Source organism: Myotis yumanensis, unplaced genomic scaffold (genome assembly GCF_028538775.1).
Source record: "Myotis yumanensis isolate MYYU_CA2020_CCGP unplaced genomic scaffold, mMyoYum1.0.hap1 SCAF_11, whole genome shotgun sequence".
Taxonomy (NCBI): Eukaryota; Metazoa; Chordata; class Mammalia; order Chiroptera; family Vespertilionidae; genus Myotis; species Myotis yumanensis.
The window spans coordinates 35,807,808-35,827,153 of NW_027223762.1; the positions used below are offsets into that span (position 1 = coordinate 35,807,808).

Sequence of the window (19,346 nt, forward strand, 5' to 3'; positions counted from 1 at the left end):
CGTTATTGGCCTGTTGAGATTTTTAGAATCCTCTGGATTGAGTTTTGGAAGATTGTATTTTTCTAGGAATATGACCATTTCCTCCAGGTTGTTTAGTTTGTTAGAGTAGAGTTGTTCATAGTATTTTTTAACAATTCTTTAAATTTCTGAGGGGTCTGTTATTTCGCCTCTTTCATTTCTGATTTTGTTTATTTGAGTCCTCTCTCTTTACTTCTTGGTGAGCCTGGCTAGAGGCTCATCAATCTTGTTTATCCTTTCAAAGAACCAGCTCTTGCTTTCATTGATCTTTTGTATTGTTTGTTTTTTGTTTTGTTTTTTTGGCCTCTATGTCATTTATTTCTGCTCTGATCTTTATTATCTCCTTTCTTCTGCTCACTCTGGGCTTTTTTGTTATTCTCTTTCTAATTCTTTGAGTTGTAGAGTTAAATGATTTACTATCATTTTTTCTTGTTTTTTGAGGTAGGCCTGTAGTGCTATAAACTTCCCTCTCAGGACTGCTTTCATTGTGTCCCATAGATTTTGGGTTATTGTACTGTTATTGTCATTAGTTTCCAGGGTGTTTTTAATTCCTACTTTGATCTCACTGGTAACCCAATCATTATTTAGTAACATGCTTTTCAGCTTCCAAGTGTTTGAGTTTTTTGGATTGTTTTTATTGTGGTTTATTTCTAATATTATGCCCTTGTGATCTGAGAAGATGCTTGGTATGATTTCACTCTTCTTGTATTTGTGGAGACTTTGCTTGTGACCCAATATGTGGTCTATTTTTGAAAATGTCCCATGTGCACTTGAGAAGAACGTATATTCCATGGCTTTGGGGTGAAATGTTCTGAAGATGTCTATTAAGTCCATCTGATCTAGTGAGTCATTTAGGATTGCTGTTTCTTTGCTGATTTTTTGTCTAGAGGATTTATCCAGTGATGTTAGTGGTGTGTTTAAGTCCCCTACTATGATTGTGTTGTTGTTGATCTCTCTCTTGTTATTTTCCAGGAGGTTTTTATGTATTTGGGTGCTCCTGCATTGGGTGCATATATGTTTATAAGGGTTATATCCTCTTGTTGTATCAATCCCTTTAATATTATGAAGTGGCCTTCCTTATCTCTTGTTATGGCCTTCACTTTGAGGTCTATTTTGTCAGATCTAAGTATTGCTACCCCAGCTTTTTTTTCATTTCCATTTGCCTGAAAGATATTTTTCCATCCCTTCACTTCAGTCTGTGTGAGTCCCTTTTTCTAGATGGGTCTCTTGTAGACAGCATATAGATGGGTCATGTCTTTTTATCCATTCAGCCACTCGATGTCTTTTGATTGGAGCGTTTAGTCCTTTTACATTTAAAGTTATTATTGAAAGGTACGTGCTTGGATTCATTTCTATTTTCATGCCTGTGTTCTTTCTTACCTTTATATTTCTTCTTTTTACAGCATTCCTTTTAGCATTTCTTGCATTGCTGGCTTGGTAGTGATAAACTCCCTTAGCCTTTTTTTGTCTGCAAAGCTCCAGATTTCCCCTTCAATTTTGATTGATAGTCTTGCTGGATATAGTATTCTTGGATTCAGCCCTTTGCTTTGCAACACTTTGTATACCTCCTTCCATTCCCTTCTAGCTTGATGTGTTTCTGTTGAGAAATCATTTGATAATCTGATGGGGGATCCTTTGTAGGTAACTCTCTGTTTCTCTCTTGCAGCCTTTAAGATTCTCTCTTTGTCTTGTACATTTGCCATCGTTATTATGACGTGTCTTGGTGTGGGTCTTTTGGGGTTCATCTTGCTTGGGACTCTCTGTATTTGTGTAACTTTTTTCTTCCCCATATCTGGCAAGTTTTCTGTCATTATTTCTTCAAATAGATTTTCTAATCCTTGCTGCTCTTCTTGTCCTTCTTGCAGCCCTGTTATGCGTATGTTACTTCGTTTCATGTTGTCCCAAAGCTCCCTTAGGCTCTCCTCCTGCTTTTTAATTTTTTTCTCCAGTTGCTGTTCAGATTGAGCTTGTTTCTCTGCCTTATCTTCTAACTCACTAATTCGGTCCTCTACTTCTCCTAGTCTGCTGTTGAAACTTTCCATGGTGTTTTTGATTGTAGCTATATCACTTTTCATTTCTTCCTGATTCTTGCATAGGTTGTTGATTTTCTCATCCATCCGGTGAATGAATTGTACAACCATTATTCTGAATTCTATTTCTGCCATGTTGCATGCTTCAACTTCATTAATTTCCTTTCTTGGCAACTCCTCATTGTCTTTCCTCTGGGTGTTGTGTCGTCTCTTCATTCTGAGTATCTCCCGATGGTTCAAACGTCAAGTTGCGTGGGCCTGGGCTGTGTGCAGTGGGAGCCTCACACCACCCTAGTGTCACTGAAGAGCTCGGACACTAAGATGTGTTGTTGTTGTGGGTTGGTGGGAACCAGGCTCGCTCAGAGTCAGTGTTGCCAGCGCTCAATGTGGCCTCGTGCATGCCCTTAGAATCAGGGACCCTGCCTGCACGGTGCTGAAACAGAGACCCCCCTGGAGCGTGTTGAAAATCAGCGCCCCCTAGCGTGCGCCAGGAATCAGAGTTCCCCAAGAATCCAGTATCAGAGTCTCTGTTGCTTTGCGCGACCTTGCATTGAGAATCAGGGTCCCTGTGTGCCCTTTCACCAAGAATTGGAGTCACTGGCTCTTAGTATGAATGCACAGGGAATCAGGGATCTCAGGCGCAGGTGATAAGAAACACAGTCAAGTCACTGGTACTTGGTGCTGCCTCCTGCCCAGAGAATCGGGGTCCCTGGGCCCGCGCTACGTGGGACAAATTCCCGGTGTTCGCGCGTTTGCTCCCAGCCCAGGACTCCTGAAGCCGGCAGTGCGTGGGACCAGTTCCAAGGTGCTCGCGCACTTGCAGGCTAAAGTTCCTGTAGCAGCACTGAGGCCCGGGCAAAGGGTGGGTCTATCAGTTACTATGGCACTGCCTGGGAGCCTGCAGGGAGGGGGATGGGCTGTGTTACTCATGGATCGGCCGCGGGGATTTCTGAACTTTTGGTGTCCGCAGGTCTGTAGCTGTGGTCGCAGGTCTCTGTCCCCAGTGGCTGCAGGGTCCTGGTATGCGTCTGAGATCAGACTGGGTGGTGCTGAGGCCAGGATCCTAGTCTCAAGCAGCTCTGTTTCCCAAGATGGCGTGGTCGCTGTGCCCGTGCTGGCCGCCCAGGAGTGTCCGCGCCGGGAGCAGGGCTCCGCCGTCTAAGACTGCCCGGTTTAGCAGCCCCTTAGAAGACTTGCAGAATCTAACTGTCCCTAGCTGATATACACACACACCACACACGTCCACACACTCCTCTATCACTTCCTTGCGCTCTCACACTCTCTCCCTCCCTACCTTCCTGCCAGTCACCATTTTTTCTGCTGCATTGAGAGGTGTTTTTTTTTAACAAAGGCTAACATCGCTTTGCTGTTTCTGAATTCCTGAAACCTGTTGAGAAAAGCTTCCCTCATATTTAAAAGTGTTGTTTTGAAATAGCAAATGTCAATATCAGAATTATTTTCTTGGCGATGTTTCAACAGGCTTGGAAAGTAAATCAAAGTTTCTCTTTCAAAATCTTGAGCAAAAAGAGATAATTTGTTTTCGAATGAAATAACTTCTTCTAACATCGAAAAAACTGTGTTTCCTTTCCCCTGTAGTTTACGATTAAGCTGATTTAGATGAGACGTAACGTCTATCATGAAATAAAATTTTTGGATCCCCTGATCGTTCGTTAGTTCTGGATAGTGAACACCCTTCTCAAGGAGAAATGCTTTAATTTCTGTTAATAAGGAAGCGAAACCTTTCAAAACGTTTCCTCTTGATACCCAACGTACCTTATTATGCAGCAGAAGATCTGCGTACTCACTCTCCATTTCAACTAAAAATTCTTTAAATTGGCAATGATTAAGAGCTTTAGCTATCATGGAGTTGATAATCTTAATCACCAATTCCATAACTTTGCAAATTTCTTCTGGAAATGTCTGCGCACAAAGCACTTCTTGATGAATGATGCAATGGTAAGTAAGTATCTCGTGATTATTTTTTTCTTTCAAAATAGCAACAAACCCATTTCTTATGCTGGTCATACTTTTCGACCCGTCTGTTGAAATTGAGACAATTTTATCGAGTGGAATATGATGTTTTTCAATGCACTCAATTACAGCATTTGCTATATCCTCCAGGTGTTTGACCTTTGAGTGGCAATAATCCTAAAAGTTCTTCTTTAGGACCTGTAGATGAAATAAAGCGTACAAAAAGTGAAACTTGCACTGTATAATTTATGTCACAAAACTCGTCAACTGCTATTGATAAAGCTGAAACCAATTTAAGATCTTCGACTTGCTGGTTGGTTATATTCAAAGACATTTTGACTGTTCTATCTTTCACTGTTTTAGCAGACAATGGTAACTCTAATTTTTTTTAGAATATCTGCTTTGTTCTTAAAATCCCGAAATAGCTCTTCGGATGCATTTATAAAACAACTTTTTATGTATTCGCCATCTGTATATGGTTTTCCTCTCAGCAATCTCTTGACTAACCACAAAACTTGCAATATTAACATTGTTGGAAGATTGCATCTGTTATGCCCAGATTTCAAGATTCCCAAGAGCCCACGAGAGAGCCAGCCAGTCCGATGCAAAAGCAAAGAGTCCTTTATTTCAAACCCGGGCTTGGCTCCCCTACCCTCCTTACTGACGCACAGCAAGTGGCAGAGAGAGAGAAGCCTGATGAGACCAGGAGTTTTATAGGGGGGTGGAGTAAGGGCGAGAGAGGGGACTGTGGGCCCCGCCGATTGGCCAGGCGTGAGTCGGTGTCTCATTACACAGGATGTGGTCATAGTAATGGCGTGCACTTCCCTTGATTATCATTGGTTAGTCCAGAGAAATCCTGGGTGTGGCTAGCAGAGGCTTCTTCTGGGAAGAAGCCTTTGCCGAGCACATGGCCCTGCCCAAAAATGGAGGACGCAGGGTAAGATGGAGGGCGCAGTCCCCGCCCCTTCACTGAGAATGCAGGGAAGGGCGGGGGCCGCGTGTCCCCAGGTTTGAGATCTCACCCTTTCACTGAACACGGAGGAAGTCTTCGCCGTCCCCGGCGGGGGAGTCGTTCTGTGTTGGCTCTGGAGGCCTCCCTCCGCTTTCCTGGGGTGCTCTGGGTCTGGATGTCGTGGGGGATCCCCATGCTCCCCGGCTGGGGGGGCTCGCTGCGCCCCGGCCGCCCGCGAGGGCTGGGAGGAGGCCCCTCAGCAGCAGGGGGGCTCCGTCGCCGCCGCTATGAGCAGCCTGGCCCCGCGGTCCCGGACGCCGGCCTGGTCCGGGCTCTGCCTGCTGCTCAGGCCCGTGCTCCATCGCGGCATTGCAGCTCCGCCGTGAGGTTCAGGGCGGCCGCGGTGTCCCACACGTGGTCCTGCACCCCTGCCACCATGCGGTTGGTGTGGTGGAGTGAATAGGTGGCCCGATGGATGCCGTCGCTGGTCTCCCCGTTGCCACAGAAACCAATGGCAATGCTGGCGCTGCACACCACCGTGGCGATGACCACACACCAGGCAGTGCAGTAGCAGTCGGCGTCCAGGTGCTCCTCGCTCCCGCGAGGCCAGCAGCACAGCCAGAAGGAGTAGAGGAGCCGGAAGAGGAGGTCCAGGGCGAGGCAGGCCAGTGAGGTGGCCCCGAGCAGCAGCAGCGCCCGCTGGCAGTCGTGGTCCTCAGGCCGGAACTGGCCGCTGGTGGCCTCCCAGCACAGGCTGAAGTGCGGCAGCCGGTGCAGGAGGTTCACCCACCAGGGCGCCGTGTAGCTGACCCCGGCCATGGCGGGCCCGGCCCCTCGGACACGCGGCCACCGCGCGGCTCCCCGCCGGCCCGGGGCGTCGGGTTCAGGGGCCCGCTGACCCCAGCCTGGTCGCGCACATCACCTGCGCGCTCCTGTGCCCGGCCCGGCTTGGCCCAGCTCGGCGGCGCTCGGCTCCACTCGGCCACCCGCGCCCGCCCGCCGCCTCTTTGTTCGCTGCCCGCTCGGTGCGGCCCTTGCGCACACGCACTCGCCCTTTCAGCATCCAGTAATTAAATACAGAACTTGATTTTTCTTGACTCTTCTGAAGTTCCTCAACTGCTTTCTTCCTTGCATCACCAACAGGATATTTAGTACTAAATGACATGTGTTTAGTTGTAAAGTGTCTCTCCAAATTTGATTTCCTGTAATGCGCCAATTTTTCCTGACAAATAAGACAGGTCGGAAGGCCATTTAAGTTTTGAATAAACGCGAAAGTCTCGGTACATTCAACTTTAAATTCACGGTTTTGTCTTCCGTTTTTCTTTGCTTCTTCTTTGTAGCCATGTCAAACAGGGCACCTAAAAGAATGTTTTATTTGATAATAATAAAGCCACCAACACAAAATAATTACAATTCTTAAATTGATGACAAAAATACCTGTAGGATTTGCAGCTGGTTGGAAAAATACAGGTAACTTTATGCTTCGAGTAGGTACTTTTGTCACCCGTGCGCGATTTGCGGACGCAACTAGCACTAACCACTGCACAATGAGACTGCTGACTGACTGGCTCACTCAACTCGTGCATGAATCGCGCACGGCCCGCCTGCGCCGCATCTCCTGTCGCCTGACCACCGACACCCTCCACTTCTTCTAATGCCACTTCTTCAAAATAGACTCGTCCGGGCCGAAAACCGACTTCTGTGCATGGGCCACGAAGTTTCAATCACACTGTATGTGCATGCCCGCACTTGGTATTTTGTGGAAGAGCCACACTCAAGGGGCCAAGGAGCCGCATGTGGCTCTCAAGCCGCGGTTTGCCGACCACTGAGATAGGACAATAGGAATGGATTATTTCTGTTGCACGATGTGTGGGCTGGTTTTCAGCTAGGACCTCTGCTGGACTGTCAGTTGGGATACCTACATGTGGCCTTTCCATATGGTCTCTCCACTTGGGCTAGTTTGGGCTTCCTCATAGCATGGTGAGTGGGTTTAAGAGCAAGTGTCCAAGAGAGTAAGGTGAATGAATGTGTATGGCTTTGTTATGATCTAGCTCAGTGATGGCGAACCTTTTGAGCTCAGCGTGTCAGCATTTTGAAAAACCCTAACTTAACTCTGGTGCCGTGTCACATACAGAATTTTTTTAATATTTGCAACCATAGTAAAACAAAGATTTATATTTTTGATATTTATTTCATATATTTAAATGCCATTTAACAAAGAAAAATCAACCAAAAAAATGAGTTCGCGTGTCACCTCTGACACGCGTGTCATAGGTTCGCCATCACTGATCTAGCTTTAATGTCATGTAACATGACTTTTGTCCTACTGTTGGCCCAAGCAGATACAACGCTTAAGAAGCAGAGACATGAACTGTATCACTCCATGGGAGGAGCATCAAAGTTACATTGTAAGAAGTGCCGGTGGCATGGGAGATATTGTTGCAACCTCCTTCAGTTATGGTTTAGGCTCAATTTAAAAGCTCTTTCTTGTTTAGATAGGTCAAGCCCTATATAGATGTTCCTTGCTGATATATAGTAATGTAATTATTTTGTATAATAAGACAATTGCATCAGTTTCTTGAACTAATACATTCTAGGACTGTTGCTCTAGTTTTGACATGATACCCTGTGGCTTTTAGCTAATATTGAAATGATTTAAGGAATGATTTAAAAAGAATGTAAAATGTCAAATAATTCCAGTTTCACAAATACAGAAGAAGTTAGACCTTACCAGTTTTTTTCTTGATTTTTAGTTTAGTGTGTAACTTGATATTAGGTTGATATCTGCCGCAGTCTTTTCCGCAGCAAGGGTTCAGGAATCTGGAGAAGGGCTGCGCATAAATGGATTAGAGACTATACAAGAAATATAAATTTGGGAGGCATGGGGGAGCCAGGGGAAGCTCCACTTTCTAGTGAAGTGGGCTCTCCGAATGTCCGAATGTCCGGACCCACGAATGTCCCAGACCCACGGCAGACCTACGGCTTTTTATTCCCATACTTTGCCCTTTAGCAAAGCAGATATACATATCAAAGGTAAGATCCAGTAAACAATAAGGACCTTCAGGTTGGGGGAGCTGCCTTCGGCTATTCCAGCAGCAGGTAACAATATGCAGATTTTCAGCCCTGCTGAATATGTCCATTCAACTTTTTGAGGGCTTCTCGCATTTATTATGACCTGCTGGACTTAGCCTCCAGCAGATATCTTTTTGAAGAACATAGTACTTTTCTTAATTTGATCATTTTCTTTATAATTTCTAGGTATATGAATTATTTAGCAGTATTGTCCATATTTTGGAAAAGTAGTATGGCCAACTTGGCTGACTAAAGAAAAGGGGGATCTTTGGAGCAATTGAAGGTGAACTACATGATACTAAAACGAGAAAGTGCTTAATCTCTTTAAGTGTTTTTTTCCATTTTTAAAATGGAGGGAAATATTTTTTTTCTTCCTGCATGACATTCAAATTAATAAATGTCCACTGTGAAAGGAGGTAAGGGAACCATGACTAATGCCACCCCCACTTCAGTGTCAACATCCTTTTTCACTCTGGAGAAATCAAGACTTCTGGTAAATTAAAGGCAGGTCTAATTAAAAAAAAAATAAGCTGGCACCTAATTTAGTGAACTGATTGCTAACTATTTCGCCTACTTATGTTCTTTCATCTTTCCCTTAATTTATCATGCTTTTATTCTTAAATTTACTGTAAATTACCTTGCCCTTCATAGGTATGCTATGGTTCTGAGAGTCAAGTTGCAGACGGGAGAGATATATCTGCTGCTAACCACTTATTTTTATGTTCTTAGTTTAACTGAGAATTCCAGTGAGCTTAAAAAAAAGTTGGTACCCAGGAGTGACCTTAAGCCTTGACTAAATGGGATACTGATCTCAAATCTTCAAGAGTTTACTGGAGAGTTTATTATTACTTACTCTTAAGAGACCACTGATTTAGAACCTGATACATACCAATAAGAATGAGTAGACAGCCACCTCGGGCTCAGGAGTAAAAGTCCCTTGCAATTTTCGACTGTTGGAAGAACTCGAAGAAGGCCAGGAAGGAGTAGGAGATGGCACAGTTAGCTGGGGTCTAGAAGATGACGAAGACATGACACTTACAAGATGGACAGGGATGATAATTGGGCCTCCATGATTTCAGTTTATCTATTTGAACCTCCTCTCATGCTGTTTAATCCCTTTAAATGACAATTTATGAAAACCGAATATACAGCCTTAAAATAGAATGTGGACCTAAATACCCAGAAGCACCCCCCTTTGTAATATTTGTAACAAAAATTAATATGAATAGAGTTAATAGTTCTAATGGAGTGGTGGACCCAAGAGCCATATCAGTGCTAGCAAAATGGCAGAATTCATATAGTATCAAAGTTGTCCTGCAGGAGCTTCGGTGCCTAATGATGTCTAAAGAAAACATGAAACTCCCTCAGCCACGTAAAGGACTGTTACAGCAACTAATGAACAAGAAAGCCACAGGCCCGCTCCTCCCCCACTCGATTTAAGCAGTCTTCATTTCCCACAGTAGTACATTTTCTAGATATGTCTTGTAGACCTCAAAGTACTGGAAAGGAAGCTCCCGCTCAAAGGCAGTTTATCTTAAGATACTGTAAATGAGACTAATTTTTTGTCCATTTGAAATATATAAGTTGTGCAATAACAAATCATCCTGTCAAGTGTAACCACTGTCCACATAGTTGAACTTCTGGGATCAAGAAAGTATATTTAAATTGATTCCCATCATAACTGGTGGGGCACATCTAACTCAACTGTGAAAAGATACATCACACAGTCACCTTGCTGCTGATTACATGGCCTGCGGGCTCTGCCTTCTCCCTCTCCTCCCTCCCTCCCCCTTCCTCCCTGCAACAGCCCTCCAGCTTGGGGTGGCTTGTTAGAGTAGATGTGAAGGTTTCAGGTCACAGCCTGTGGGACTACTGCTGGGTGTGTGGGGGTGCTTCCTTTGCACCCCTGGTTTCTTTATAAGTCTTAAATGATGCCCCTTCCCCTTCTGAGCCACCATCCTTTCCCCACTCTACTACCACCCTTGGCCGAAGCATTGATTATAACCCCCTCTGCTCCCCTCTGAAATTGGCCTTTGGTGAGGAATTCAGGGCTTTCCCCATAACTTCCCCCACCACCTTTATATGAAGGGGTGCTGCTTCCTCCTCCCTCCTCTTCAGGTCCCTTTCTTGCACCATCACCACCCAACACTTTCCATGACACTCCCTTGCTTTGGCCAGAAGCCATCAAGTAAGGTTGGAAAGAGGCTCTGACCTCCCTCGTTTAGTTTTGGAACCACATTCATTTATTCTCCAGCAGCCCAGGAAATGAAAATTGGGTCTGCAGCCCTGCCACTCTCTGCTGTCATCATCAGCTGATAGGTTTGTTTGTTAAGCTCAGGAAGGCCACAGAAGACACTTATAAGCACATATGATCCCTCTGAATGAATTTTGTTGTTGTTCCTATCATTGCTTTTGCTTTTACAAATTGAAGTTTTAAACAGAGCTCTTATTTGGTCATCTTTGCAATCCATTTGGGTCTAGTTTGGAATCTGACAACTGGAACAAAACCTTGAATTCAGTGCATACTTTAGTTTTGGTGCTGCAGCTTCTCATGGTCCTCAGCAGGGATTAAGAAAGAACTCCACGAGAGGCTTTTGCATATGAATGGGCTGGCCCTTTGAGATCTAAAATTACCTAACTATCTGCAGTTGGGTCAGAGAGACCCAGAACATCCAAAAGAAGGCCCAAGGTCCCACAGCAGCTTGCATTGCTTCACAGCTGGGCTTCATCTGAGCACCTACAAACCCCAAACAAGGAAGAGGAATCTGCAGATCTCTCCGTAGCTCCTGCTGGGTAGCCTCAGGCAGAGGCTAAATTAGCACCTCCTTAGAGATCCAAGAGCCAGTGTACCCAGTGGTCAGATTGGGACCATCCAGATTACAGCTCCTCAGATCCATAAGGGACACACTCAGGGGACAGACTCAGTGAGCACCAAAGCCCCACTGAAGAAAGTCTTGCCCCATAAGGGTGTCTTCAGCACAGAAGTTCTCCCACTATATAGACCCAGCTGATTCTCAGACAATTGGCCTGGAGGTCAATTCCTCCCAGTGACACCAACAACAGCCAAGGCTTAACTACAACAAGACTGTGCACACAGCCCACAAAGGGATGCACCAAGAGTGTCCACCTCAGGTAACTGGGGAGGCTGAGCCCCTGGGCCCTATAGGACACCTAGCACACAAAACCACTCTATCAACACAGGGAAGTAGCCAAAATACGGAGACAAAGAAACAGATCACAAATGACAGAAATGGAGGAAAGCAAACTACAGGATATAGAGTTCAAAACCATGGTTATAAGGTTTTTCAAGAATTTTCTAGAAACTGCCGATAAATTTAGTGAGACCCTCGAGGATATGAAAAAGGACCAACTAGAAATTAAGCATACACTGACTGAAATAAAGAATAATATACAGCCGAAACCGGTTTGGCTCAGTGGATAGAGCATCGGCCTGCGGACTGAAAGGTTGCGGGCACATCCCCAGTGGGAGATGTGCAGGAGGCAGCTGATTGATGTTTCTCTCCCTTCCTCTCTGTAAAAAATCAATAAAATATATTAAAAAAAAAAAAAAGAATAATATACAGAGATCCAACAGCAAACATGAGGATCCCAAGAATCAAGTCAAAGATTTGAAATACAAAAAAGCAAAGAACACCCAACCAGAAAAGCAAAAAGAAAAAAGAATCCAAAAATATCAAGATAGTGTAAGGAGCCTCTGGGACAACTTCAAGCGTCCCAACATCCAAATTATAGGGGTGCCAGAAGAAGAGAGAGAGCAAGATATTGAAAACCTATTTGAAGAAATAAATTACAGAAAACTTCCCCTATCTGGTAAAAGAAATAGACTTACAAGTCCACGAAGCACAGAGAACCCCAAACAAAAGGAATCCAAAGAGGACCACACCAAGACACATCATAATTAAAATGCCAAGGGCAAAAGACAAAGAGAGAATCTTAAAGACAGCAAGAGAAAAACAGTCAGTTACCTACAAGGGTGTACCCATAGGATTGTCAGCTGATTTCTCAACAGAAACAATGCAGGCCAGAAGGGAGTGGCAAGAAATATTCAAAGTGATGAATAGCAAGAACCTACAACCAAGATTACCTTATCCAGCAAAGCTATCATTCAGAATTGAAGGTCAGATAAAGAGCTTCACTGATAAGAAAAAGCTAAAGGAGTTCATCACCACCAAACCAGTATTATATGAAATGCTGAAAGGTATTCTTTAAGAAGAGGAAGAAGAAAAGGGTAAAGATAAAAATTATGAACAACAAATACACATCTATCAACAAGTGAATCTAAAAATCAAGTGAATAAAAAATCTGATGAACAGAGTAAACTGGTGAATATAATAGAATCAGGAGCATAGAAAGGGAGTGAACTGACAATACTCAGTGGAGGGGGAATGGGTTGGGGGGTGCGGGAAGAGACTGGACAAAAATCGTACACCTATGGATGAGGACAGTGGGGGCGGTAAGGGCAGAGGGTGTGGTGGGAACTGGGTGGAGGGGAGCTATGGGGGGGAAAAAGAGGAACAACTGTAATAATCTGAACAATAAAGATTTTTTTTTTTTTTTAAAAGAACTCGATGTGCACGGCAGAACCCCATAATTGGCAGGCTTGGCTTCCTGGCAAATGGTTGCATTTTCCACTTTTCTGTTCAAGTCCACTAATTGCTGAGCTGTGGATGCATACCGAAATAAAAGTGATTCATTGTGTTATAAAGGATTTTTTGTGTGTGTGTAATTTAGTATTTGTGTAAAACCACCTTTCGAAGCAGCAACTATCAAGTCTGAAAAGCAATTGATGTTTTCATTAATCTTTTTCTGGGGAAAACCTTAGTTGTAAGGATTTAACATCCTGTAAGTAAAGTTTAACATAACAGTAAAAAGAAAAGAAAAAAAAGAATGAGTAGAGCTATTTTACTCATTGATGTTGCATATAGTACATGGGACAATATCCGGCACTCAGTATAGGTTACTTTTTTTTTTTTTTGAGACTTTTTTTACCTGGTTCTAGGCTGAAAGTGAGAACTTACAGAGAATTTGGAGAAGTGTTAAAGGATTGGAAAAAAGATCTACTTATAAGGAAAGATAGGCATATAAAATATAAAGAAGAGAAAACTGGGAAATAGCTTAAATACTAATTTGAGTATATGATGGCTCAAAAACTTTTTGGCTACTTCTGCCAAGAACTTTTGCCAAGAGAATAAACTTTCCAACTACTCAACATGGCCCCATGCAAGGTTATTACACATCCTAGCCACACCCCTGCCCCCTACCACCCCGCCCTTTTAACTTCTTTCATCTCTTTTATTTTTCACTCTGCAGTCCCACTCAAGTAAGTTGCTTGCAGAGAGAATGTGGTATACTCTTTGTTCCTGTGTAAGTATTTGCTGTTCTCTCCCTGAAATGCCCTTCTTCCCTTCTTAGCTTCTGCCGGAAGCCGGTCCATCCTTGCTGCTTGACACAGTCACTGCAGGAAAGAAACATCTGCACAGCATATGTTTCAAGGGACCTGGCATATATAGCATATTGTTCTTAATATGTTTGCTCTCCTTAGTGCCATGTGTTTTAACCAAGGTCACCTCTCTGAGAAAGGTTGTTTCCCCAGGTAGGGATTTTTCCCTGAGGTTAGGGAGGGGATACAACCCCTTAATTAAGTGTCAGGCGGGTAGTTAAGCTACATAATCTTTACTCCCTGGAATGGAGATAAGAAACGCCCTAACCTTTGTAATAGAAATTGACAGGATTAAAATCGGCTGGTATAAATACGGATGTAACAAGACAATAAACATCAGATCCTCATCAGATCCTCATCAGTTCCTAACCAGAACTCCGACCAGAACTTTGGCTGGAGATCCTGGCTATAGGTCCTGACTAGGCTGCTGATCAACTGAAGGCTGTCTTCGTGTCATTCCTTCTTCGCCGACTCTGTCCACACCTTTGGGGACCCCTGGACCTGCTGGGATTGGACCCCAGCAAGCTTCCACTGAAATATCACTTCTTCAAGCACCTTTGTCATGGCTCCTAGCAGTAAAGTTGATTTTCTTTCCTGTACCTTTTTCTAATATGTTGTGCATATTTCTATTGTCACATTATCCTATATAATAATCTAATTACACACCTATTTCTCACACTCAACTATGAGCTGAATACCAAGAAGTATCCTCAGCACCAAGTATTAAGTAAATGTTGTTCAATGAATAAGTGGAGGGAACAGTGTCAACTTAAAAAAAATGAGCTTAAACATGAAAATTTTGGGTTGCTGAAAGGAGTGTCTTGGTAGTAAAGGTTTGTAAACAGGAAGAAAATGTCTCTCTTGAAGGTCTTTATGATTTTTTTTTAATCCTCACCTGAGGACATGCTTACAGAGAAGAAAGGGGAGGGGATGGAGAAACATTGATGTGTGAGAGAAGCATTGGTTGGTTGCCTTCTGTACATGCCCCAACAAGGGATCAAACCCACAACCCAGGTATGTGCCCTGACCAGGAATCGAACCAGCAAACTTTCGTACACAGGATATTGCTCAACCAACCCAGGCACACCAGCCCAGCTCTGAAAGTCTTTAAAGCAGAATTAATTATTACTAGGCAGAGGAAGTTAGTGTCCATCTCCTTTTCTTGAGTCAGTTACAGATATGACATTTGACACTTTGGGATTTAAGGCTCCCTGTGTCATCCTTGTCTTCCTATTCTTGAATCCTACATTATGATACTTTTCTTTGTTGCTAATATATGTGCACACCAAAATCCTTAGACACACCTGCTTTCCCCGTATTCCAGGACCTCAGCTCCCAACTCTGCTTTGAATCACACCACTCTACCAAACATTCCCTCTTACATAAATTAGAATAGCTTTAGGCTGGAAGGCTAGGAAAACTAAGTTTCTAAGGCCCTGAAAACAACTCTTGGTAATTTTACCTGGTGGATCTTTATGTACAGACTTTGCTTAAGTTATTCTCAAGAAAGTTTTGAACTATAATTTCTCTTGAAAGGCAATTTACAAATACAGATACTATAAACCTTTTTAATTTCTTAATTTTTATCAAGACTGTCACATTGTATGTTTTAATGAGAACTTGCTACAAGTTCATACTGCATTTAGATCTGTTTTAGGGAAAGTAGTTACATGACTCATTTGTATCTCTGTGCCTTTAGGTGTTCATTTAACCTATTTCAGGTGTTTCCTGAAATTATTTTTCTATAGGAGCCATTGCATTGCTCCGAATTAATATTTCTTTGTTTCTTATTTCAATTGCTCTATCCTGGTTTTCATGTTACATTTTACCAATGTAAATTTTAGATGTGATATTTTCATTGTTTTCCACATTTTTTCAAAGCACAATTCAGGAGTTTGACAGGTTCAACAGTCTAGCCATTATATAATCCAAAGGAGCCTCCTTGATTATATAATATAAACACAAACTCTGAGAAAAATGTAATAATTTTTTTTTTGCAAGAAAGTACTTTTTTTATTATTATTTTTCTTCATTACTCAAGTTCCCCAAACACTCTTTTCCCCAAGAAATGCACACATAGAATTTAACAGGCTAGTCTATTTCAGACTATTTTGCTTATTACTTTGCATTTAATATAATTGCTTTTTAAAAATACATGTAATAAATCCATCATTACATTTAATAAAACATAATTACATAGCTAGCTGAAAGATGTTTGCATTTGAAGTGCTAAAGTTTAGGATCAATACACTAAGAAGTGACAGTCCTGCTACCCGCAGCCCTTGGAATTGTTAGTACATTTGTAAAGCACTTTGAACCTATCAAAAGAATAATGGCATATAAGTTTAATTATTACTTTGATATTTTTAAGAAAGAATAAAATCTGTTTTATAAAGTCTAAAACAAGAATTGGGATATCTTTTTTCAATCTAATTCAGTGGTTCTCAACCTTCCTAATGCCGCGACCCTTTAATACAGTTCCTCATGTTGTGGTGACCCCCAACCATAAAATTATTTTTGTTGCTACTTCATAACTGTAATTTTGCTACTGTTATGAATCGTAATGTAAATATCTGATATGCAGGATAGTCTTAGGTGACCCCTGTGAAAGGGTCCTTCAACTGCCAAAGGGGTCGCAACCCACAGGTTGAGAACCCCTGATCCAATTGGTCTGATCACTTAAAAATCAGTGAATTTATAAATGTTGTGTTTAGTTTTTTCAGCTGTAAATTATGTAGCATAAGAATATTTGCAGGCCCTGACCAGTTTGGCTCAGTGGATAGAGAGTTGGCCTGTGGACTGAAGGGTCTCAGGTTCAATTCCAGTCAAGGGCATGTACCTTGGTTGCAGGCACATCCCCCGTAGAGGGTGTGCAGGAGGCAGCTGATCAATGTTTCTCTCTCATCGATGTTTCTAACTCTCTATCCCTCTCCCTTCCTCCCTGTAAAAAAATCAGTAAAATTTTTTTTTTTTTAAAGAATATCTGCAGATAGTTTTTAAACACCTGGAAGCTTTTTTAGGAAGGTTGGAAGCTTTTTTAAAAGAAATGAATTACAATCCTATATAATAAAAGGGTAATATGCAAATAGACCGAACGGCAGAACAACTGGACAACCAATCAAAGCGTAATATGCTAATGATATGCTAAGGCTGCTCAACCACTCGCTATGATGTGCACTGACCACCAGGGGGCAGACAGTTACTGGTCGACTAGTCGCTATGATGTGCACTGGCCACCAGGGGGCAGATGCTCCAACCGGGAGGTTAGCTTGCTGCTGGGGTCCAGCCGATAGGGACTGAGCAAGATGGGCTGGACACGCCCTGGAGCCCTCCCATGGTCCCTCCCCAGCCCGATCGTGCTCCGGTGAGGTCCCTCAGCCTGGCCTGCGCCCCTCTCGCAATCCGGGACCCCTTGGGGGATGTCGGAGAGCCGGTTTCAGCCCAATCCCGCAGGCCACTCCCCTTGGGAGGGCGCCAGACGCAGGGCTCATGGTGATCAGGACTGATTGGACACAAGCCCGTGGCAGGCACAGTGGGGCCAGGATGAGCGGGAGCGGCAGGTAGGAGCTGCAGGCGGCGTTGGACTGCAGGTTTCGGCCCGATCCCTGCAGGCCGCCCAGAGGGACCCTACCCATGCACGAATTCATGCACCGGGCCTCTTGTGTTGTTATAAAACATGAATTTTTTTGCCTGATATTTAATCTACAAGCATAGTTAGTGACCCGTTACATAAATTGGCATAGGAGCCCATTCTTAGCAAGATCAAACCTCACGTTAGCAACAAGTCACTGGATCTTCAGAGATTTGCTGAAATATTTGAATCCTCTGATGAAAACTCTGTTTGGAATTTCAGTTTAATCAGACCATAAGTTAATTGTAAAGATCAGTAATCAAAAAAAGATACAGTGACTTTTTTCACTGTATCTTTTGGTCTTTGGTAATGAATCCAAATGGCTTATTTGGTAAAAAGCAAGAGAATTCAAGCTGCTCTCTTTGTAAATTAAGTCTTTAACAGGTATTTTGTTGCTATGAAGAGGTGGGACATCAACCTTGTACTTTTGATGTTAATTGGAAAATATTGATTTAAATGGAACTAGTCTGTCATGCTGATAATTGTAGCAGGTTTAGAAAAGATCACTAGGTTTTTTCCAGATTATAAAAGAAGCAGTTACTATCCAGTTGGTAAAAAATACTAAACATCATTTTGGTAATCCCTGATAAATAGAAACTTTTCCCATAATTTTAATAAATATATGTGCCCTATGTCTGTATCATCATTAAAATGTATATGATGTAAGATTATACTTATATGTTTATGAATAATGGCTGTGTTATATTTAAATGTCTAATATCTATGAATCAAGCTTTAAAATTGAGGTCAAGCTAAAATTTTTATTTTTCCTAACTGCACATATTTTCAGTTCTATTACTAGAAAGAAGGAGGTTAACTTTGCACTTGTAATTTCAAAAGAACATCAGTTATTTAAAAAATCTAAAATCTTTAATAGCATGTAGAATAAGATTTTATCTTATTTAGGGATTTTTATTCTCTATATGAGCTGGAATATCTATACACAGGACACTGACATGAAAATATATTCCTTATTTCTTACTCCAACACAATTGACAGAAGATTTAATGTACCATAATCCGTTTCAGACCAGTAAGACACTTTAAATGTATAGCTAATCTTTTTTATAGTTGCATTTATAGGAGAAGAATGCTGCTGTATTTCTATGCTCAGCATAAATGCCTCTGTACAAGACAGAGGTTTTTATTCATTATGATTTAAATAATAGTTTATCTATTATGTCTAAATTTAAGTTGATTTGAAGTCTGCTATCCTAACAATGGCTACTAGACTTCTTAGAAAACATATTGTTAGCTTGCTAGCATATCTTCAAAGTCACACAAAACACCATCATTGTTAAGGGGAAAAAACTCAGCATCTTTTCTATTATGTGGCCACAAACCCCTAGCCTCAAAAGTCTTATTTATTTGAGATTGCCATGAATGCATGAAGCTAGGGCTAGGTGTCTTAGCATCAGGAGCACTTCTTTTATGTGACTATTCATGGCCATAGACATTTTCCGTATGGCTGTTCAGTCTAGTATTGAACATCCCAGGATAATATCACCATTACTAAGAGCTATATTTTATATGCCTATTCTGTTATTGCTCAGCATGCACAAGGGTAGAGTTTAAATCTTTATTCATTTCATTTTTTAATGTTTCTTTTGTTCTCCTTATCATGTTCTGGCTTTCCCAAGGATATATGCCTTGAACAAAAAGTCACATGTGCATTACTAATTGTGCTATTGTATTTACAGTTCCTAGAGGTGGCACTGTGAAGCTACTAATTCTTTGCTTCACTTGATGTAAAATAATCTGAGTGTCTTTGATAGCAGCGAAACAGTATTAATTGTTTTGTACATTTCTTGGTCAGTCTTCTTAGGTGGTCTTCATAATCTGTTAGAACTTTCAGCCAGATTTTTGTAATGTCATGCCTCCAGCAGTGATTAAATTGGTAATTAATGAACAGTCTTTGGCATTGTAAACCACATCCCGTTAATTTTCCCTTTTGAGTTTTTAGAAGTTGTCTTCTGTGTCAGAAATCATTGCGCCACCTTGCTATGGCCCCTTGGCATGAAACCACAACGACTTGATTTTTGCAGCCATTAGTAGATCAGAGGAGTAATTTCACAGTATTTTGGTCAAGGTAATTATAATGCCAAGAGCTGACTAGATTTGAAAATTCACGAAAGAAGTCCAGAAATACCAGGTGAGCTTCCTTGTGTTCACTGGAACGTTATGATTTGTTTAATTGGTCTTTGTTTGATTT

The 19,346-nt window shown here is 42.2% G+C and overlaps 1 protein-coding gene and 1 pseudogene across 8 annotated transcripts in view; both read left to right on the forward strand.

Moving 5' to 3' along the window:
• The window catches only part of EHBP1 (EH domain binding protein 1), a 310,727-nt gene that overhangs the window by 209,585 nt on the left and 81,796 nt on the right, over positions 1–19,346 (forward strand). The gene's annotated exons all lie outside the window — the stretch shown is intronic.
• On the forward strand, positions 8,722–12,441 carry LOC139019940 (ubiquitin-conjugating enzyme E2 variant 1 pseudogene; annotated as a pseudogene).